Below are 23,601 nucleotides of genomic sequence, written 5' to 3'. Positions count from 1 at the left end.
TGGTGAAACGAAGAAAAGAAAAAGAGAAGCCCCGTGCAGGAATTCAATGGCAGTGAAGGTTGTAAAAGGATTCGGCCTCCTCCTATGGTGTAGGCGCTGGCACACTGAAACACAAATATAGGTGCAGTTCATCTTGCGCATACGCCGACACTCGCACAACAAATAAAGCACAACAACGACCTTCAGGAACATTGCTAAAAGTTATATAGGCCTACGGCTGTTTAACGAAAAATTGTTTTTAACCTGCCTATGAACTATATAACGTGTGGCAATGTATATACAGTAAAACCTCGACGATGAAATCACGGCTCGTACAATTTTCGGCGATACGAATTTTTCTACACTCGTGGTCAAGGCACATCAGCCTGCAATTGTAATAATGTACTACTATTGCGAACTGTCTTTCACTCTGCGACGTTTGATATGAACGTACGCTACCGTGGACGTTCGAACAGGTACTACCCGCGCCACCACGGAAGACAATGTAAACTGTGCACGCGAATCTTGGATGCCTTAAAGCGCCTTTGCACTCTCTTGTGTTTCGGGATGGTGGCGACGCTATTCATCTCGAAAACGAAATGTTGTGCTGCGTTTATGCGCCCGCTACGTTGATGCAAACCACGTCAACGCAATCAGACATCCTACGAGAGGTACAGACCAGGACAGAAAAAGGAAAGTCTTGGCGAAGTAGCTGGGCCTCGCAATGTCAGCCGCATGCTTGTTGGCTACGTGCACATCAGCCTACTCCCTGAATCGCACTGGAGATGCTCGAATGTTGAGCGAACCTTCCGAGTAAACCTCCCGTGATGAGAAACTAACAACAAAGGATAGCGGATTTAAAGCCTTCTGCCCTTCATTCATCGTGTGGAAAGCACTCCTCGGGTCGTTTTTGCCGTAGTACGCTGCTGTCATGCGAAAAAGCGTACTAAGATTATTAGGAGACGACTAGAGGTCAAGGGTCGTAACGCATCAGTTTCTGCATACGCACCGTATATTTACGGCTACAGGTATGATCATTGACGTCCAGAAACTTTGCTGGCAATCCTTCGCAGGCTGTTGATGATATTGCTGCCACACTGATAAGCAATAAATACAAAGGTACCCCGGCTTTCATTTGCCGCATACCGATTTTGCATGTTTTCTGGGGATGCGAATTTCGGATGATACGAATATTTTTTGTCAGCCAATGATATTATTATCACAAAGATTTAGCTGTAATAATAATAATTGTATGGGTTTAACTTCTCAATACCTCAATAATATTGCGAGAGACGCCGTAGTGGAGGGCTCGGGAAATTTCGAGCACCTGTGGTTCTTTAAAGCGCCCCTAAATCTAAGCACTTGGACGTCAAGCACTTTCGCCTCGATAGAAAATGCAGCCGCCGTGGTCGGGGTTGGATGCCATGATCTTCGGGTCAGCAACCGAGTGCCTTAGCCACTAGACCACAATGGTGGGTGAGAGTTTACTGTGTGTAGGACGCTGCTTCATGGTCGGTGCAGAACGCTCTGATTGTGTTTCATACTAAATTATTTGCAGGCAACTATAACAACTATATCAACCAGTTTATACCAACTAGCCCACCTTTCAACCCTTCTGCTATTTGTGTTTTTTTGTTCTTTATATAGTATGTTAACTTAGTGTGTCGTTTGTGCGAAATGTATGCATATTATCGTACAAGGTAATGGACTGCTGAAGTGTTTTCGATATGTACTGCAAGAGGCAGCTATAATGTATAAATATAGCCTACATGTCCAAGCACGTTCTCTTAAAACACACACGCACGCATGCAGACACTCACGCATGCAGCGTACAGAAATGGCGTGAGACGTTAATGGTGTTCCTTAATAGTACACTGCATGTGCCCCAAACGAGTGGTCCCGTGTTCGATGCTCTAGACCCGATTATCTTATCATTTTGCTTTTGAAGCAAACACGTGTAATTTGGACCATCTTTAACACACTTATCATACGTCCGTGCTTCCAGCATAGCTATGGCGAGTTTTGTGAAGAGCAGCCAACGGCGACTTAACACAGGCGGCAAGTAGGCGATGACAGATTAGATGCTACCACGGTCTTTCGTTGCACTTGGTCCACAACCCAACGGAAATATTTTGCTGGTACCGACAAGGCACGACACTACTGGTCTATACAATGAACATCAGCTAGCAACGTTCATGATATACGCTCATTTCGAGAATGCTGTCAGTGTACTGTGCCTGAGGTCTTTGTTGTAATGTATCCTCCCGACTACCAAGATGAACTGGCGGGAAAACGTGAGGTAGTCGAGTGGGCTGCTGCGTAACGAGTATATATCGTACGTTGTCGTGTAACGCCCTAAAGGGTCGACATTCACGTGACATATGTAGTCGTTCCTTTCTTGAAAATAGTGTATGAACCTTTCATTGATTGATATGTGGGGTCTAACGTCCCAAAACCACCATATGATTATGAGAGACGCCGTAGTGGAGGTCTCTGGAAATTTTGACTACCTGGCGTTCTTTAGCGTGCACCCAAATTTGAGCACACGGGCCTACAACATTTCCGCCTCCATCGGACATGCAGCTGCCGCAGCCGGGATTTGTTCGCGCGACCTGCGGGTCAGCAGCCGAGTACCTTAGCCACGTATTCTGGTGGGCAGGTTTATGATAAAGCAGTGGTTTTTATGAAGTTGGGCGCTTTTGTACATTATAGCTTTAGCTGTCTGCATCTCGTTTCTCCAATCGGCACGAGTGGCTCTACGCTGAACACCACGGGACGAAAATAGCTTTGCTTGAGCGCTACTTTCTAGCCATCTCGTACTCAGTGCCCAGGCGCGTCTCGCAAGAAGACCCCTTCGGTTTCGTCAGGGAGCATTTCCTGCATGTCTCAGAACCATCTTGCAGGTATTTGATGCGCGCTACAAGGATTTTCCAAGAGATCGCGAACTCTATATCTCTTGAACCTTTCTGGCAGTGAATAGAGAAGAACAAAATATTTACGGGATACTGAGATCTACAAATGGAGGTGTTCGTTAACGGGTTGCCACGGACGTCACTATATTTTTGTGTACGTCACTATCCGCAATAAAGACAGAGATGAAAGACGAGTAACGTGGAAAAGCAAATTTAGCCACCTCAAGGAGTTGACGGACCACTGAGGACAAGCGCAAGAAAAAGGTTTGCCGTGCCGATGGTCTTTCCATTACAGCGTTGCAAGCGTGATAATTTTGCGAGGGCTGGCTTTCGGCCGACCCCCGTGGTGAACAAGTTGTCTGGCCGGTGACATCAACAACAACAAAAATAAAGTTAGCGTGTGTGTGTGCGGGCGCGTGTGTGCGAGAGATAGAGAGTGAGAGAGAGAAAATGAAGTGCTGAAGTTCCAAGGCATCCATTTGTTGGAGACGTCAAAGATGTCCATCAACTTGACGCTCTCTTGGGTACCCACGAATATTAAGGCGGAAAAGGCAGGAAATAGCAATAACAATAAATACTAAAATACGATGTCATCTACAAAACGCGGAAGTGAAGGCTTCGAAGCGTCGTTCCTTTTTCATCTTTGAGTGTTTAACCCACGTTTGACCTTTGTGCTGAGTGAGTCACGTTGCTCGGAGAGAACGCAGAAAACAATTAGGGAATGATTGGCTCAGCAAGGTAACTGACGCGTAAGGGTTTGTCGTTCGTTCTATTTGCGCATCTGAGTAGCCGTGCCACGAGATTAACGTTTGTGGGAACAAAACGCGCGTCATGACGCTTTTCGCAACCGTAATTTCGGAGTCTCGCGGAATTCAAACTTCACGTGCTGCGCTTGAGAAAACGAGGAAAATTTAAGTTAAGTTCGGACATATTGTCACAAAGACACAGCGACGCAGGCACAAAACAGGGCGTTTACTTTCGTAACCAAAGGCCAAAAGCAGGAACACCAGAGCACGCGCTGTTGGGACCTGAGTCCTGTGGGTCTCGTCGTTGGTAGCTGGCTCCCATCGGACTCGTCCCTTATAGCGAGAAGCAATGCTTATATGGGAAAACAGAGAACAGACGTTTATTTACATTAGAGAGAGGTCAATAAGAAAGTTTAGATATATAGTGGCGTTCTTCGTACATGGCGAGCTCTCCACTCGAAAAAGCACACCGAATGAGCCGTGGGGGCTCATTATAAAGGGTCTGTCCTCCCCAGATCCCTAGATCGGGGACCGCGTACAGAGGGCACCGTCCAATCACGGACCACACATTACCCGCGAGGGTGACGAGCACGCACGGTCCACGCGAACGTTCAAAACTGAAGCGTGGTCACCGCACGGCCATGTGGCACGAACGCGGCTCCCCCCCCCCCCCGTCAAGGTGTGTCGCTGGGCGAGGGGTCTGAAGTTGATGACTGCATCCATCGAAAGGGCCGCCGTAAACAAGCTTCAAATGGTGCCGAACGATTCGTTCAATTAGCGGGACGATTCCCGGCCGCCGCCGCCGCCGTCATCTTCCAAAGAAGAAGCTGCACCGGTGGTCTCCCGAACTGCTCACGGCGCCGCGGCGGCAGGACGCCGCACCCTCCGGCCAGGTGGGAACAATACATGGCGGACACAGGCCGCCAACCCGTTTGGCGACTCAAAAGGAACATCAAAAGGAACGCCGATCCATTGTCAGACCTGGCGCCGGTCCTAACAGCCTCTCCGCCGGGGAAAGAAGATCCCGAGGTGCAGTGGCCAGCAGGTACTGTGCAGCGGGATCTGTATTGCAGCTTGTCGGCTCTTCCTCTATTACTTTGGTCCCGAACACTGGATCCGATGATCATCGACCAAGAGGGCGTTGCTCGCAGGGATGAGGTGAACCCCTCCACCATATTCTCCGCCCACCACAAACGAGGAACTGCGGAAACTGCGCCGAAAGCACACCCACACACAAGCAAGCACACGGCAATTCTCTACTCAGAATCACCAGACTCAGATTCACCTGTGGAAGTCATTTCCTTCTACCTCAACTTTATTCCTGTGGCCCCCGCCGAGTCGCAACACCACATCAGCCACTTTTGAAGACATTAAACAAAACACTTGACACATGATTGGATAAATACAGAAAACTAGTGGGCCTCAAATCGAGGATAGAAAGCAGAAAATCGTTTTGAAGCCCTCGGGGTACTAGGGACAACGACTCAGACCATCTGCGTTGCTGTTGAGTTTACCCTTCTTGTAATGGATATCAAAGGTGTATTGTTGAAGAGCTAAGCTCCAGCGCAAAAGACGGCCGTTTTTCGATGACATGGACTGTAGCCATGTGAGGGGACAGTGGTCAGTCTCTATTGTGAACCTAGAACCGGCGATGTAACAAGCTAGCTTCTGCACAGCCCAAACAACGCAGGCACATTCCTTTTCTGAGGCACTGTATGCTTCCTCACGAACAGAAAGCTTTCTACTGGCATACAGTACAGGGTGTTCCTGGTCGTTCTCTCCCCTCTGACAAAGCACGACACCCATACCCCGGTCGCTGGCGTCACACTGAAGAATGAACGGCTTAGAGTAGTCAGGCGCGCTCAACACTGGCTGACTTTTTAGTGCCTTCTTTAGCGTAGAAAATGCATGTTCCTTGGCCCCATCCCATTTTACGGTCTGGGGTTCAGTCTTTCTAAGAGCGTCTGTCAAGGAACTTGCAATGTCAGAGTAACGCGGGATATACCTTTGATAATAACCGGCCAATCCAAGAAACGACCGAATGTCTTTCTTGGTTCGTGGTTGGGGAAAGTTGTCTATTGCGGCCAGCTTTACTTCTGACGGCCGGCGGTAGCCTTGGCCTATTACATGCCCTAGATAAGCTACCTCAGCGCGCCCCAATTGGCATTTCGCAACCTTCACTGTTAAGCCGGCCTCACGCAGACGACATAGCACAGCTCGCAAGTGTTTCATGTGGTCTATCCAGGAAGAAGAAAAAATAGCAATATCATCTAGGTACGGGAGGGCAAAGTCCTCCATACCCTGTAACACTTTGTCCATTAGGCCAGAAAAGCAATAAGGGGCATTCTTTAATCCAAAACTAAGGACCTTCGGCCGAAATGTTCCCATCGGGGAAATAAACGCCGCAAGCCTACTAGCCCTTTCAGTTAGAGGCACCTGCCAGTATCCCCTGACTAAATCCAAAGTCGAGATGAAATTGGCACTGCTGACTTGCTCAAGTCTTTCCTCAATATGCGGAATTGGATAAGTTTGGTCCTTTGTAATCGAGTTGAGCCTCCGATAGTCAATACACGGTCGCGGCTCTTTCCCTGGGACCTCAACCAAGATCAGAGGCGAGGTGTAATCACTCTCTCCTGGCTCGATCACTCCTAGCTCGAGCATTCGGTTTATCTCCGCGGCCATTATTTCCCGTTGCCTCGGGGAAACGCGGTAAGCTTTAGAACGAATTGGTTCCGAAGATGTCAGCTCAATATCATGAACTAGGGCTTTGGTTCTGCCAGGTGTGTCTGAAAATGTTTCTTTAAAGTCAAACAATAGTTCCTTCAGTTCCGCTTTCTGATCTGGCTCCAACTCCGCCTGCTCTACCAGGTTACTAATAGTCTCGCCAATGTCTTTGTTTTCTGTTGTTAACTCCGGGAAATCAATAGGCATTTCTTCCGGTTGATTGAGCGACATGTTTACAACGGCATGCCTCTGCTGGTACGGTTTGAGCAGATTAGTGTGGTACACCTGTTGCGTTTTACGCCTTCCCAGTCCAGTAACCAAGTAATTTGTGTCTGACAATTTCTGAACCACCTCAACAGGTCCCTCCCACTGGACCTGAAGTTTATTCTTCAGTGAGGGTTTCAGTATCATCACTTTTTCCCCCACTCGAAAGCTTCGCGTCCGGGCTGTCTTGTCATAATAGCGCTTAGCGTTGTTTTGAGCTCTGCGCATTTCCTGCTCCGCTAGTTCTTGAGCTGCGTGAAGTCGGTCCAACAGCTCAAGTACGTATGCTACTACCGAAGGGTCGTCCGCCCGGCCCTCCCAAGATTCTCGAACAATGCGAAGTGGGGAGCGAAGAGCACGTCCGTAAACAAGCTCCGCAGGCGAAAACCCTGTTGATTCGTGAGGAGCGACCCGAAGCGCGAACATAGCTGCGGGCAAGCAAGCCTCCCAATCCTCTTTTTGCTCATAACAAAGGGCGCGTAGCAGCCGTTTCATGACTGAATGTACCTTTTCTACAGCATTTGACTGAGGGTGGTACACTGAACTGTGGATGATTTTAACACCACACTTTTCTAGAAATGTCGAGGTTAGTGCACTTGTAAAAACAGATCCCTGGTCGGACTGAATTTCTGCAGGGAAGCCTACACGTGCAAAGATAGATAAAAGCGCTTTAACTACCTCTTCCGAGCTGAGCTCCTTTAACGGTACTGCTTCCGGGAATTTCGTGGCCGGGCAGAGCACTGTGAGTATGTGCCGGTACCCGGACTGCGTTACAGGAAGTGGACCCACTGTGTCTATAACTAGCCTGCGAAACGGTTCTGTGATAATGGGGACCAGCTTCATAGGTGCTTTAGCCTTATCCCCTGGCTTGCCAACGCGTTGGCACGTGTCGCAGCTTCTTACAAATGCCTCCACCTCCCGAAAGCAGCCGGGCCAGTAAAACTCCCGTAACAAACATTCTTTTGTTTTTTTGATGCCGAGATGCCCTGACCACAAACCTCCGTGGACCAGGTGCAGCAGCTCCTTGCGGAAAGGATACGGTACGACTAGCTGATTAAACCGAACTCCTTTTCGACTCGTGTACTTTCTGTACAAGACGCCCCCCTTCTTGGTGAACTGAATGTTTTGCTTAGCCACCCCTTCCTTCGCGTCTGGCGTTAGGTTACGGAGAGTGGAGTCATTTTCCTGTTCCACTATCAGTTCTGTAGGACTTACATTTAACAGCTTTATAGTGCATTCTACTTCTCGAGATGCCTCGGATTCATCCGGTTTCTTACATCTTTCTTTAGATATTGTGTTTTGAGGCTCCATTATAGGGTGGTCCAGTTTCGTGCCAGGTAAAGAAGGCTCTGCCGCTGAAGCTGTTTCGTCTGCCACCGGATCTTTATAAACTGTCTGAGCGGCGAGCTCCCTTGCTTTGGATCGAGTTAAGGCCTGTACGATACCCTCACTGAACCCAATTCCTTTTTGTCGCAGCAAGTACTCTGATTTATTTGAGAACAAATACGGGTATTGCACTGGGAGATGTGCCGAAACGGCAGCTTCAGTGTCTAGAACACCGAAAGGGCCTTCGATGCGGACTCTTGCTACTGGGAGACATGCACTGTTTGTCTCTACTGCTTGTCTTATCCATGCGCATTCTCCTGTAAACTGACTCTCCTCGACATAGGACGGGTGCACTACATCCATAGTGGCGGCCGAATCGCGGAGCACGCGGCACGGTTGGCCGTTCACGACTAGGTCTCGGATGTATGGCTCTAGCAATTTCATGTTTTCGTCATTACTACAGAGTGACATTAACACAACTTTCGGGTTCTTACAACCCAAAGAAATATGCCCCGTCTGTTGGCAGTTATAGCAAACTATCGGCTTCTTGGCCTCGAACGCCTTTTTCTGTTGCCCTTCCGCCCTTTTCTCGGGTGCTTCTTCCTTTCTCTTGTTTTTCTCATCACCGCTTCCTTTGGAGTCTAAACCCTCCTTCGGCATATACCGACCCGACTTTGTCCATCGCGGAGGCTTGTCGGCCCGATATTTACTAATCTCCCTCCTAGGGACATCCTCGCCTTCGAGGGCACGGCGATTTACGTACTCCTCTGCGAGCTCTGCCGCTCTCGTGATAGTATCTACTCCTTGTCTATCCTGAACCCAGTACCTAATGTTTTCAGGTAGACGCCGAAAGAATTGTTCCAACGCAAAACACTGCAGAGTCTTTTCCGCGTCGCCAAGCGCACCCTCCTCTCTAAGCCATTCCTCCAGATTTACCTTTAAGGTGTACGCAAACTCTGGGTATGACTCGTCTTTGGCTTTCTCGATCTCACGAAATTTTCGCCTGAACGCCTCCGCTGACAGTCTGTACTTTTTGAGCAGACTCGCTTTGACTCTGTCATAGTCGTCTGCGTCTTCTTTACCCATACGGGCTATAATGTCAGCTACTTCACACGGCAGCAGCGTAAGCAAGCGCTGGGGCCACGTGTTTTTAGCAAAATTTTCCCTCTCGCACGTGCGCTCAAAGTGCACCAGAAAAAGACCCATGTCCCCTCCTACCGCGTAGGATGGCATCAAATCTGTCATTCGGCGCTCTCTTTCTCGTGCCACTGCGCTAGCTCCGTTCATTGATTGAGCCTTTGCTAGTTCAATTTCTAGGCGTTTCATTTCCATACGATCGATACGTTCTCTTTCCCTTTCCTCTTTTTCCTCATGACGTCTCTGTTCCTCTTTTTCCTCACGACGTCTCTGTTCCTCTTTTTCCTCACGGAGCCTCTGCTCCTCTTTTTCCTCACGGAGCCTCTGCTCCTCTTTCCTTTGCGTAATAGCCTCCAAGCATTCGCTCAGCTCCTCGTCATCTGCCCCGATCTTCTCGATGGCGTCAATGATCTCCTGCTTTCTTTTCGTCTCGGCAATTACCTGGCCCAGCTCTCGGGCCAACTCTAACAACTCTGGCTTTTTTAGTCCCTTCAAATTCATGGCGGTCCTTGGTGCTGCTAACTCTTTTAACTAAACAACTTTGACGTACTATCAATACTTCCGTCCACCGTTACCAAATCACTGCTTTGTTTACAATCCTACGCAAAGCCTGGTGATATCTCAGCAAAGAAAAGCAGTGCACTCACCCTATGCAGTCATGAATTCGGACGCGTTCCTTCCAGTGTTGTCAGTGATGCCACGAAGCAGTTTTGTCCGACTCTAGGTCCTCCAGACAGCAGGTCTCAGCATTGCCTCCTGGTCGATGAGCTCGATCCCACCGCTGCCATCCAGTTGTTGGGACCTGAGTCCTGTGGGTCTCGTCGTTGGTAGCTGGCTCCCATCGGACTCGTCCCTTATAGCGAGAAGCAATGCTTATATGGGAAAACAGAGAACAGACGTTTATTTACATTAGAGAGAGGTCAATAAGAAAGTTTAGATATATAGTGGCGTTCTTCGTACATGGCGAGCTCTCCACTCGAAAAAGCACACCGAATGAGCCGTGGGGGCTCATTATAAAGGGTCTGTCCTCCCCAGATCCCTAGATCGGGGACCGCGTACAGAGGGCACCGTCCAATCACGGACCACACATTACCCGCGAGGGTGACGAGCACGCACGGTCCACGCGAACGTTCAAAACTGAAGCGTGGTCACCGCACGGCCATGTGGCACGAACGCGGCTCCCCCCCCCCCGTCAAGGTGTGTCGCTGGGCGAGGGGTCTGAAGTTGATGACTGCATCCATCGAAAGGGCCGCCGTAAACAAGCTTCAAATGGTGCCGAACGATTCGTTCAATTAGCGGGACGATTCCCGGCCGCCGCCGCCGCCGTCATCTTCCAAAGAAGAAGCTGCACCGGTGGTCTCCCGAACTGCTCACGGCGCCGCGGCGGCAGGACGCCGCACCCTCCGGCCAGGTGGGAACAATACATGGCGGACACAGGCCGCCAACCCGTTTGGCGACTCAAAAGGAACATCAAAAGGAACGCCGATCCATTGTCAGACCTGGCGCCGGTCCTAACAGCGCCCACAGATCTACTTCGTTATCCTCCTCAGAGGCTGGCCACTATAGTTGCCAGCCTACCTTGCTTCAATATTAGCATCGGTATTTAGCAAAATTGGTTTGGGTCACTAGTGATCTGTAAGCTTCATTTCGACTCCAGTTGTCTGCGATTCCGCTTGCGGTGCTCCCCGATACGAGTAATTTTGTTCAGTCCGCGACGCCAGCCGCCGTATGTCATGGTAGGGCGCAGTCAGAGGGTTTTTTCAAGAATGTATCCGAATTTCACTCCATGTGAGTATGCGTGCGTGTGCGTATCTGCACATCCTCGTGAAAAAATTGGATGCGGCTTCACTCGGTTATGCCTGGGTGTGCACAGCGAGAGGTTGGTTCTCCACACTGTTGCGCTTCTCGGGGCGTGCGGCTCGTTCTTCCTCCGCCTCCTCGGCTCACCGCCTCCTTTTGGTTTCGGTCCGACAACGAAGCCTGGCTTCTTTCGGTTTCTCCGACTCACTTTCCGTATCTGCCGACGAATCCCACCGAGACGCCCCTTCCATATATACAATGTGACACCGTCTCCGCCTCTGTTGTTGCAACGCGGTTTCACCGGCTACCCCTCTGACGTCGGGCCAGATGGCGTGGCGAGCGGTGCTGCCAGCTGTGGCGGTTGCTAGGCAACGGCTCAGCTCGAGGTGCGGCCACTTTCCACAGCGAAATGGCGACCATACGTCCAATGTTGCTCTCACTAGTAAATGTAAGATCTTTTCGGGGGGAGGGTATGGTTAGAACCACTTCCACTACTTTACTGCACTTGTTACTACTTCAGTGCATCACGGCATTCTTTTCATGCCTCTTGTAAAGATTGTATGGGGCGTGAGGAGCAGCGTCAAACCGGATCGATGGGGTGTTTTTAAGTCTGTAGCACCTTGAAGGTCTCGCTTGTCGTCCATCCACTACACCATATCGCATGGCCAGATAGTAGTCAGTACAGTGTAAACACAAGGCTAACAATGCCCAAAAGCAGTGCAAAGTAAGCTAACGAACCAACAAATAAACCAACCAAAGTCATTTAATAAACATAAATAACCGGTAATTAATTGCAATAAATTATTTCTAATTTGAAAAAGTTCCTCTCAAACGTCTCGCTGATACCTTTGCCGTGAAAGAGGGGGCGCCACCTCCAAAGCAAGAGCGCGGTTGCCTACAATTAGGTCGGCAGTGCTGTGCCATACCCCAGGATTTACGCAAGTGGGACATTAGCGCCGGATACCAAACTATATATGTCAAGACCTACGCGAAAGCTACATTAGTACTACATTAACAGCTTATTTAGTGCCGCATTACTGCAGATTTAGCGCAACATTAAGTGCCGTGTTTAGTTTTTTTCTCTTTAACAATCTTGCATGCTATATGAATTTTGGTTGATTCCGTTCCCTTTCTCGGTGAGGAAGTTGTAGCATACATTTAACGGCATCATTCCAGCCTTCTCCGCCATCTCGCGATCATTTTGTTAAAGCCTGAAACGAAAGTTGAAGTTCGTTTCTTGAAGCACTTTTTATTATCTATGTTATGACTATTTCTGTTCGGATGGAGAGGATAACTTGAAATATAACCAAATTGAGCAAGCAAGTTTTTTCAGGACTTATATACTCAGTGTGCCTTATTTAATTCGGCTCCACCATAGTTCATGTGGTAAGGACATAACGACAGCTGCTTGCAGCTCTCCCATAGTACAGTACAGAGTACTGGGGATTGTTTACTTTTTATTGTAAAAACGCTGCTAAATTATCTGTATTGCAATTCAAGATCATTGATTACCTTATTGTGCGACCTCGTTGCTACCGAGAAGAAAAGTGTACATTTAAGAGCTTGTTTTTTCTCTGTTAGACAATGTAACAATGATATCTAACAGACAATCATGCAAAGTAAAATATAGAGGATGTTATTAGAAGTAATTGGTATGTAAATGTGAATAAAGAAAGGTGGTCGAAACGATAACTTGCAGTCGGCAAGACCGAATCTGCGACCTTCGGATATAAGGTGCCGTGGGAAGGGAGCGAACCTGCGAGCATCGAAGGTCGCTGGTTTGGTCCAATATATCGGTAACGGGAAAGCTATAGGTAACGGGAAAACTGCTCCTATGGGAATCAGTAGGGTGATTGCACAGCACGTGATAAGTCACCACGCCAGTATCCCTCGTCCTTGGTAACGCGTTTGGAGTACTTTTGCGGTTGTTAATGTCGATGATGACATCGGATTCATGGGGCGTTTATTATCAACTCGATCAAACTATCATTATGTTTTTTTTTCTACATTGAGAAATTACAGGAATAGATTTGAACTGCCCGGCAACTCCAGGAGTGTCTATGGGTCATGTTTGTTTATTCCGAAGAATTTAAAGAAAGGGAATCGCGACAAGTTTTTATTCCTGGGAATGTAATCGGAATGAAATGGACGCGCCCATTCAGCAACACTGATCTTGACTAGGCTGCAAGACGCCATCCCACAGATCTGCACACAATGGAACAAAAAAAAAAATAACTCGTCTAATTTCCGTCGGCAAGCCGGTAATATACTCGGCGGCTTTTATTGACAGCGTTGTGAAAGCTACAAAAACGAAGTGCATGCCTCCTAATGCACCAAACAAAGAAAATACTCAAGTCTACTTATAATCTTCTCATTGGAATTGCTGAAACAAATTCTGCTTCATTTATCATGCGACTCTATAAGAGTTGTGGGAAGTCGTGGGGAAAATACAATTGTTTTTCAATATGCCAGAATTCCTTCCTGTTCTTTGAAATTTTTAGACAGCCCCACTTTTAGACACGCCCGTTTACTCAGGTAAATATGACGTACATGACGTATATAGTGGGTCATTGTGCAGACGCAAACGCGGTAATGGGTTCTTCAAGACAATTACTTGACATTAAGATGTACACTGAACAATCGAAGTTACTGCGGCTTAACTCGAACCTTTCTACACTGAAAATAATGTATACAAAGGACCTCACATAAACTAGCTAAAGCCCTTAGCAATAGCTTAGAAGTGTCCAATAGCCTTTGATAATCTAGCTAAGGCCTAGAAACAGCCTAGAAGGAACCGAATCAGTCTTCTTGATCGTCCAGCTTCGCTTGCGTGACTCAGTACAAGCTTTGGCCTTTCTTTTTTATTGCCGATCTTCTGAGAGTTTACCGGGCTATCTACATATATGACATAATGATCATATTTAATGGCCACAATATGTATAACTACATGAAAACCGTCTGCGCGGACATTATCCAAGGTAGCCTGTGTAATACCCTGTATACATTGGACTCTTTTTTAGAAGTATTGTTTACACGCCACAAATCGTATGTTCCCATAGTGATCCTGGATTTTGGTTTTCTTTTGGGATTCTTGTATTCTTCCTTGTCTTCTAGCGCTTGGGTATTTTTCAATAATAATGTCATCATTTTAAGCCAGCTTTATTATAGTCTTCCCCTGTTTTCATGTATATAAATAAAATAAGAGAAAAGAAAAAAAGAGAAAAATTGCACAGCATACGGATTGCGCGAGCTTGTTTTTCTATGTCAAAGTTCCTCGAAGCGAGCGCATAATTTTAGCGCGAATCCTATAATTTCGTTCGTGACGTGCACACCTCACCCTCACTGAGGCCAGTCGCGATTCCAGGGCATTTATTCGGCCACGCGAGCCGTTCGGGAGAATAAATGGCGTCTCTAAGTGGAATCGACACCGATTGTAGATTGGAAAACAGCGACGCACACTGTCTACTACGTAGGCATTCGCTGTTTTGCTGGAACCTCGTAGGCGCGCATAGCGAACATTTAAGACACTCTGTGCCTCGCAACTCGACCGTCGTCCGAGAGGGAGCGCTATAAATGGCAACGGAGGGGCCACCTTCCGGGTCGCAGCTGCGCCCTTTCTCCGTCGCGTGCCGTCCGTGACGTCATCGCCCAGGTGACGTCACACCACGCAGGTGATCGTCGGCGACAGTAATCTCCTCTGGTCGCCGCATCGGCCCCGGGCGACGAGGCGGCCCCTTTCTTCTCCTTCTTCTCCTTTGATCGTTCTCGTTCTTTGGCGGCAGACATGGCGCATTATGAACGACGGCGCAGCCATATGGAGAAAGGCGCGATAACGTGGCCTTTTTTTTTAAACGTTTGCAGGAATCGGCTGCGGTACTATGCGTGTTTGCCGTCGAAATTAACCTGGCTGCGTTTTATCGCTGGTCGACGGGTTGCGAAAGGGAATGGATACGTGTGTTCACAAAGTTTCACCTTGTCGTTTCATCACCGCCACGCCTTTAGCGGAACCTGCCGGAACTGGCTCGGCGATGGGTTCGCTGAGAGCGAACTTCTTGATGTTTTTATTGGAATACGGCGTTTTCGTCTTACTGCGGCTGTAGAAAAAAGAAAAGAGGAATAAAGGCTTACGAGTTGTTGAATGTGAACGGGAAATAAACAAATGCTGTCCGTGACGCTTCCGCATCGTTTCCTTCCGCAAGTGGTGCGCAATCGCTCGGTGTACACAGTTGCCCCTCCCTCCCACTCCTATATTTTTTGCCTTGGTTTTTCATTTGTATTGGAATGGCCAACAGCTCTTCTTAAGACGTCTGTGATATCGAGGGAACACGACACCACATCTTCTCTCCATGTCCCCGCTACGCTGTGCAGACACGATCACTCGTAATCATTCTGGCTCGTCTTGATCACAGACCGATGTCGCCAGCAAACATTCTGGAAGGTCTTCCTGGAAAGTCATCGAGCATGAAGGCAACGAAGACGTTGCTAAAGCATTTAAGAACGACAGACTCGGAAAAGCGGCTGCAGAGTGATAGTGATGCCGTATAAGTACCGCTCAAGACTGGCGGATATGGACGTTGTGCGCGTGTGGATGTGTGTGCTCTCTATCTCGTTCTCATTTTCGTTACACTTCATTCAGACTCACCCAGTCCGCCTCGGTGGAGCAGTGGCTAAAGTGCTCGGCTGCTGAACCGAAGGTCGCGGGTTCGATCCTGGCCTTGGCGGTCGCATTTCGATCAAGGTGACATGGTATGGGCCCGTGTACTGTGCTACGTCAGTGCTCGTTAAAGAACACCACATGGTCGAAATTTCCGGAACCCTCTCCTACCGTGTCTCTCATAGTCACATTGTGGTTTTGAGACGTAAAGCCCCAGATATTATTATAGTAAAAGTCAACCAACCTCTTGACCAATATAAGGTAGCGTATCGGTTGTTGTAATGTGATTAAAATCCCCGTGTCTCCCGTTTCTCTTCCTTGCTTGAATCGCATTTACCTTAGCACATGGTATGTGTAATTAGTTGTGGGCTCAGTCCCCACTCCAAAAGCAAGGTGTCTGTGTTTTCTTTTTGTCCGCTAATTAATTTCAATTTATGTCGTAACTGATATACTACACTTCAAATTACATATGGCTTTTCATTGCTTCATGAGAACAAAGGTCCCTAACAAAGAAATGAACCCCTCGATCAATTCATAATCTTTCGTTGATATGTGTATAGAGGCGTGCAGGTTTACAGGTTTAATGTATAGCAGGCCTTCTACACTGTTTATTTTTAATATTTATGTTCCGTACGTTCACACTAAAATATTGTTTGTCGAGTGAGTGAGGTACCACGCTAGTTAGAGCGGCTTTCGATGCCGGATAAAAATTGCCCGCAAAAGCGCACGTGCAACCGAAGTGAGCTTGCGCGTGGATGAAAGTTTAATTGGCGCGATACAGCGAGCAACGCAAGGATCGCGAGTCTATTCTCGGAATCAGTGGGATCATTGGCAGAAAACGTTGCGAAATTCGTTCCTCGGAAGTGTAATAAGAAGACAGAGAAAGAACAAGATGGTTAGTCCAAAAGAATATGCCCTATATTGAAGTACTTACGACACGACGAATCCGTCCGAGCACGAACAGCCTTCGTCGCTAACATCAGTATAGAAACAACATTGAGGGGGACCAATTCCTTTGGATACATCGACGGCCTCACAAAGCTTCACATCTTGTTTTGACGCAAACACATATAAATGGCCTGTTATGTTTCCTCTTAACCGCAACTTCATCCATAGTATGAGTTCTGCTTGGAGCTGTAACATGAGTACATCGCTACGAGACCTTTTTCCCCGTAATAATATACTGACAATATTTTTAATGAAGTAGTCGAGTTAGCTACAGTAATTAACATTACCAAATTTCACCTGTTCCCATGTAAAACACAAAGAGCATGTCAGGATTTTTTTTCACTTATCAATAAGCTAGAGAAAATTTTTTGTGAAATTGTCTTCGTGGGACGAATCTTGAAATAATGCTGTGTTACACGTACTACATGTTGGTACGCTGAAACCGTTCAGTTCCACTGGTGCTATCGTAACCGGAGGTAGCAGGCTAATTTCGGTACCGTACGACGCCACGGTATACAAAGGCGAGCCTTCTTGCACTCTTTCATCTCGACAGTTGATGATGATTTCTGCGGCCCTTCCCTTTGTAACAGTGTTTCCGTGTCTTGGAGAATAAAATAATAATAATAATAATAATAATAATAATAATAATAATAATAATAATAATAATAATAAAAGGGCAACGAAAAAAACACACACGTAGAGCTCTCTTTTGGGTAGCTAAAAGCCTGCCTCTATGGTGTTCGCTGATGCTGTACCATCAAGGCGCCTGCGTACCACCGACCCTCCGGACGCTTTTTCTTAACAGCAGCCACTTGACAATGTGGGCGCTCATCCGGTTTCCGGAAACCCAGCGCTATCGCGAGCCTGCATTCGGCTTCGTTTAGGGCGTTGCCCGTAGTCATTGAGTTTCCTCGGTTTCCTGCAACCAGTCTACTGGTGTGAAGTGCGCTGGGATGTATAGACCCGGGCAATCTAGCACGGTGGGATGCATGGTCTTTTCTGTGCAGTTACACAGCGGAGATTTTGTGTCCGAGTTTTCTACGTATACTTCGCCCGTAGCGCTGGTGTACGCACTGCGCAGCACCCCGCTGCGCGCCTCAAACAGCAGTGCACTTCCCCTGGAGTTGTCTTACAGGGGTTTCTTGCTGATGATCTCCTTACTCGCCCAGGAGGTCGTCAGTGCCGACTTCGCCAAAGCCCACGTGCGCCAGCCTTTGAGCCCTGTCTTCTTCACTATTTCGCTGATCTTCTTCCACCCGCCTCGTTGTGGTGGCTCGGTCCGACTTACGGTTGGCGTCCCATATCGTTCAGCCAGCCGTCGGGTCCGGCTGATCCACTTCGTGTTCACGCTTCGAATTTGCGGGCATTTGTACACCTCCCGGGCCCGACGGCCATCCGGCAGACCACTAAGGCGCAGCTCGTACGCCAGCTTCGCTGACGCTTCACGAGCCTCGAAGGATAACCACCCAAGGTCCCCCTGTATAGACACATTTGCTGTGCCACCGTGGACTCCCAAAGCAGTGCGGCTGACCTCTCTGAGTCGGGTCTACAATGCCAGTCTTCTCGACGCGGCAAGACTGGCACAAGCTAGCGTGCTGACATGCCATGGTTGACGTGCTGCGCATTTGGACGGACGCGCATGCACTTTCGTTTAACGTTCAGGTGCTCAGAGGACACTCGCAGATGCTTAGAGGGTTGGCGAAATGGACATGCAGTCGAGGACAGCTTAAGAATGCAAAGTAAAATGCACCATCGTCCGTGCGTAAATATTGCGTTAATTACGACTGTTCATTTTCTATGACGCAAATGTTTAAAAAAATCAATTGCGAAACGATTCAGCTGAGACCAGAGGCCAGGTACGTATCACTACCACGGTAAGCCACCACGCGAATTGCATTTTCATGTTTGTTTCTTTCTCATTTGAACTTACCATAAGCGTCGCGCCCTCGCCAGTCGTCATTTGATGCAGTGGAAGCCCGTTTTTGTGCTGCTTTTGAGGCATACCGAAGCGACAGTCACTCGGATTGTGTTTCACGTTCCATTGTTTCGGTATTGATAGGCTGCAATACGGCACTTGTTTCTTGCATCACTCGGATACAACGTGCACATTTTGTGAGGATCACCACACTCGCCAATTATTTGTGAAAATGCTTGCTCTGTAGCGTAGAGGCATGGTAAAAAATAGCACAGTGTGACCTCATCGGTGGAGCTTAGATTTAGTGAGAAGTTGCAAGCGACTTTAGATATAACACCACTCAAAATACCAGTCTGCTATACTGCGGACGTGGGATGCATTATGATAAGGGAGTGGTACCAACAACAGCTAGTGCAAAATTATGCACCGCAAGTAGCTCCGTCTGATGGCGTTGGCAAATGCATTCCTGGATAACAGGGAATGATTCCGCATAAACATTCTTTCATGCATATGGTATATAGGAATGTGAAACATTCACTTCTGCTTGAATGTCACTCTTACGTCCTGAAAGAATTAAGCATCGCATAATACTTGTACAGAGTTAATTCTCTTCTTGTGAATGAGGCTTACCATTTTTCATATCCACTCCACATTCTCCCCCCATTTCCACCGATTGCTCTTTTGTTCTGCGTTAACCATCTACTTTGATTCTGGCGATTAAAAGCTGCTAGTTCAGCCCCGAGGAACCTGACATTTGCGAGCGTGCACGTCAGGGTCACAGCCCCGCATCGTCACTGGTGACGTGTGGGGAAAGGGGGGCGGGAGGCACGTGCAAGCGCAATCGGGAATTTACTAGCGGTATATACTTCGTATTTGGGTCCCGGGACTCCTATCACGCCACGGCTGCGTCGGTGACGAACGAAACGCAGAGAAGTGTGCGAGGGGAAGGACTTCGCGTTAAAGGCCAGGGCGCGTGCCCCGGCGGTGCCGACCACACCCACCTGCTCGGTGCAGCCGCGGCTCAGTCTTCTGCCCGGGCTGGCTCGGCATCGCCGCGGACTCGGCCGCCCTGCCTGAAATCGTGAGTGAATGGATGGGAAGTCATGTAATGGGGAAAGGAGGTCGTCCGTGGGGATAGGCGGGGACGTTGCCAGACTATTGCATTTGTTAACAGTGTCTTATCGTTTCCACTCATTGAAGTAACAGACACTTAGCGTGGTAAAACCGCGATTTATCAGACCCCCTAAAACCAATACTCTCGCCAAGCCGCCCGTGTTTTAATGTGTGCCTAATTGGCGAATCGCAGCCGTCCAAAACTTGCACTTCGCACTAAAATGTTCCGCGATCTTGGCTTATTAGTGCATACCCATCGCATGTACACTATCACCAACGATATTTCTTTTTTTTTCTCCCTTCATTTTGTTGTTAGCTTGCAATGCGTCGTATTATTCCTTTCCTTTTGATAAAGCGTGGTAATATTACTTTCCTTTAGAAAACAGGGCTTGATAAAGGAGAATGAGTACACTGAGACGATCTTCTTGCTTGCTGCTTTGCACTTGTGGCAAAAGGGAAGAGTATGAATGTGAGGAAAGCAGAGGGAAAAGGATCAGTGAGAGCAAGCCCAAGATGGTGCAAAAAAAAGTCTACGATGTAAAAGGTGCCTCAGCGTGCATGTGCGGCTCGAGAACGCCCCAGACGCGTGAGCGCGATTGGCTTTCCGATAATGCGAAGGGTGTGGCCAAGATTGCCATTTGAAGAGATCATACGCCATTTTTGACTGCAATGTGCATTGTCTGCAAAGTGGCGGCACTGTCATGTCCGAGATACGAAATTGTTGTAGCCGTGTTTATATGACCGTGTCACTTGCTTTTTTCTGTAGCGAATATCCGCGCATAGTCCCGTTGGGTCATTTGTTGCTTACCGCTGGGATGCTTGGGACGTAGGTTTTGAAAAGATCGACGTGACCTGTTCATCGTTTCTCCGTCGCTAATTATCAATGTTGAAAGAGCAATATTAGCTTGCTCACTTTATTGTTAGGTGTTGTGTTAGCATTTGTACGCGCATCTCTCGGTTTTGCAACGTCACATTCATCAAATAACTGTGCCTCAAAATGTTATGTTTTCACATGCTCGAGAATGCGTGCGTATATGTGTGTTCCACTAAGCGTGTGAGTGTACAGCTGTGTGCTTGCTTTAATACACGGAATGCGTCTTGCTCCGAATTCACCAGTGTCAAGCGATCCGCGCATGTGAAACGGAAAAGCTTCGGGATTAATGTCATGAACTATATAATTGCAAATCAGCTCTCTGGGGCTTATATATCGAACACTCAATATCTGCGTACAGACCCGACGAAGAATTTTTTTCGTCACTGCCCACTCAGTGACCTCTGCAGACAGGTGCTGGAAATTCCCGACGATGACTGTGAATGCCTAAATGTTTGCTTCTCCTAAAGCATATGTTCGTGCAGTGAAGACCACACTTTGATGCAGTGTATTCGGTCATCATGCCCGCGGGGCTCATGACAGCAGCGCTTCCACAATCTTCGGTGCTTGTCCTATAATTACCAACTTAGAGAGTATTGCTGCTGTATTCGAGTGCTTTCACAAGTGTATAGCCACTAAGTTTGTCGCTTTCGTGGAGTAGCAATGTGCTGGGCTGGAATTACAGATAATGTTTTCATCAAAATTCGAAGCAGTGGCATTATCAAGGAGCTCGCTGAAGATTCGCTTTTCTAATGAACATTAAACAGCGAATATACTGGAAGAGCGACCCATGGTGGCGAAGTCGTGTATCAGTTCAGAATTTCATAACCACACGTATGCAAACACGATGCACACGATTTATTATGCCATCGCGAAAAGTCAAGCTAAGCAAAAATTAAATGCACAATATGGAAAAATTTGTTCTTTTAATTACTCAATATTTCTGACCAAGGAACGAGAAGCGAAATCGGAAGAATAAAGGGGCCTGAAAAGCAGGAAGCCTGAAGAAAGTATCAACACAGACGCGCTTTAGGAAGGGGAGTAACCACCTTTGATTCGGCAGGAGTTGGCTTTGATTCCCAGTGCCACTAGGCACCAACCGATCCTCATGATCAGGAAAGAGGTACCTCGACCTGGATCTTTGTGGATTATGGGCCTACGTCATGAGCACGTGTTCTCTCCTTTCTGCTCACTGTGAAAGCCTTGTCCAGGGTTATAAAAAAGCGGGCTTTAACGACACCTTTCCGACACCGATTTTGTTGCTGTCTACCCAGCGTGAAGGTATATAACAGCTGCATCTTGCCGTTATTTACGCACGAAGCAGAAACCGGGAGGATTGCAAAGAAAGCTCAACTTAAATTGAGAATGATGCAGTGAGAAATGGAAAGGGAAGTGATAGGTGTAACCCTAAGGCACAAGAAGAGAGCAGAGTGTATTGGAGAACAAACTTGGGTTAAGGACCTCGTAGCCGAAATCGAGAAAAAGCAGGGTACGTAGTGCGAAGGCGAGAAAACCGCTGGTCATTGAGGATCGCAGACTGAGTTGTAAGAAAGAGAGAAAGAGAGAAATAGAGAGGAAGGGAATGGAGGTTAACCAAGCTTGGGTCGCTTGGCTACCCTGCACTTGTGGTTGGGGAAAGAGCGAATAATAGAAAAGAAACAGAGAGAACAGAAGAGGAGTAAGAAAGAAATGGATAAATAATCAGCTCGAGGTTGCACAGCACGGTCTCACTCTGTTCTTTTCCAAGCACTCGTGAAGTCCGGTGGTGCTTAAAAATCAAGAGGTGGCAAGCGGGTGAAGGGGAGACAGAAAGTTAGGTGGGCAGATGCGATTAGGAAGTTTGCAGGTATAAAGTGGCAGCATCAAGCTCAGGACAGAGTTGAGTGTCGGAACATGGGAGAGTCCTTTGTCCTGCAGTTGGCATAGTCAGGCTGCTGCTGCTGCTGCTGCTGCTGCTGCTGCTGCTGCTGCTGCTGCTGCTGCTGCTGCTGCTGCTGCTGCTGCTGCTGCTGCTGCTGCTGCTGCTGCTGCTGCTGCTGCTGCTGCTGCTGATGACGACGACGACGACGACGACGACGATGACAATGACGATGATGATGATAATAATGATGATGATGATGGCGCAGCGTGACTGTGTCTGTCCGATGCGAAATCACGACGCGTGTTGATGTCATCACATGACATTGTCGCTGGGGCAGTGGAAAGCCATGCGACGCGCTGAAAGCTTACTATGTGCCACATCTAGGAGACAGCTAGAAAGAACATTAGGTGCAAATAGCTTTTGAGGGGACCAGTACAACCAACTGAAAAAAAAATAGGCACAAAAAAAAGATGGTATTCTCCTTCTAGTTGCCTTAGACCAGGGTTCTCGAACTACCGAGCTTACTGGCCGCAGTCACAAAATGTAGACCCGTATTCACAAACGCTCATCGACTAGAAACTCAAAATCAAGGGATCTTTGACACTTCTCGCGTTGCAGAAAACGCAATGCTAAATATTCATCAAGCATCCCTTGAAGTCGAGTTTCAAGTCAAGGAGTGTTTGTGAATAGGTGTCCTGTAGTCAAGCGATGAGTCGGGATGGTGAAGATTGGAGTGTGGGGGTATAGAGGGTATTGAACAAAGTGCTAGGTAACGTTCTCATTAAAAAAAGGGCTTTACCATATCTCAAACTAGGGTCATTTGTGAAGGGGGTCATTGTTAACGTTAGATTTCCAGAAAGAAATTGTCGCCAATCTCTAAAACGAATAAAACATGGACACTGACTGATATTTAAAGTAGATTGTTCCACGATTATTTTTAATACATTGTGACTTGATTAAATTCGTCCAGGGGCTGGCCAGTCCAGGGGCTGGCTACTCACGTCTGGGTAGCTCATCAGCATGCTTTTTACGAAAAAAAATGAAGGACGAACACAGCCATCTTCAAGTCGGGCCGCTAGTGAATGGTCCGTGGTTCACATATGTGACCCGCAGGCCGTATGTTTGAGACCCTTGTCTCAGACGAATATACGTAAGGGACCGTGTCCACCTTTTATCGTCCTGACAGTGAGGGAATTGTGATTTGGTGAATCCTCTCGTGTAACCGAAAACAGATCGGTGCTCTTGGTATAACACAGTACAAGCTTCTATTCTACCTCGTTCAGCTGGGCCACGACGAATTCTGACCAGGCTGGCCTTCACCGAACTTCGAGTTGATGGAAACAACATGATC

General features: G+C 47.8%; 2 protein-coding genes across 6 annotated transcripts in view; both read left to right on the top strand.

Annotated features, from left to right (window-relative positions):
• The window catches only part of Tsp74F (Tetraspanin 74F), a 482,187-nt gene that overhangs the window by 254,725 nt on the left and 203,861 nt on the right, over positions 1–23,601 (top strand). The window lies entirely within an intron of this gene.
• Positions 1–23,601, top strand: part of LOC142796419 (uncharacterized) — a 235,054-nt gene that overhangs the window by 180,657 nt on the left and 30,796 nt on the right. The gene's annotated exons all lie outside the window — the stretch shown is intronic.

The sequence above is a fragment of the Rhipicephalus microplus genome, chromosome 2 (assembly GCF_043290135.1).
Source record: "Rhipicephalus microplus isolate Deutch F79 chromosome 2, USDA_Rmic, whole genome shotgun sequence".
Lineage (NCBI taxonomy): Eukaryota > Metazoa > Arthropoda > Arachnida > Ixodida > Ixodidae > Rhipicephalus > Rhipicephalus microplus.
The sequence above is the reverse complement of the archived record's forward strand: the minus strand, read 5'-3'. Positions and strand labels throughout refer to the sequence as shown.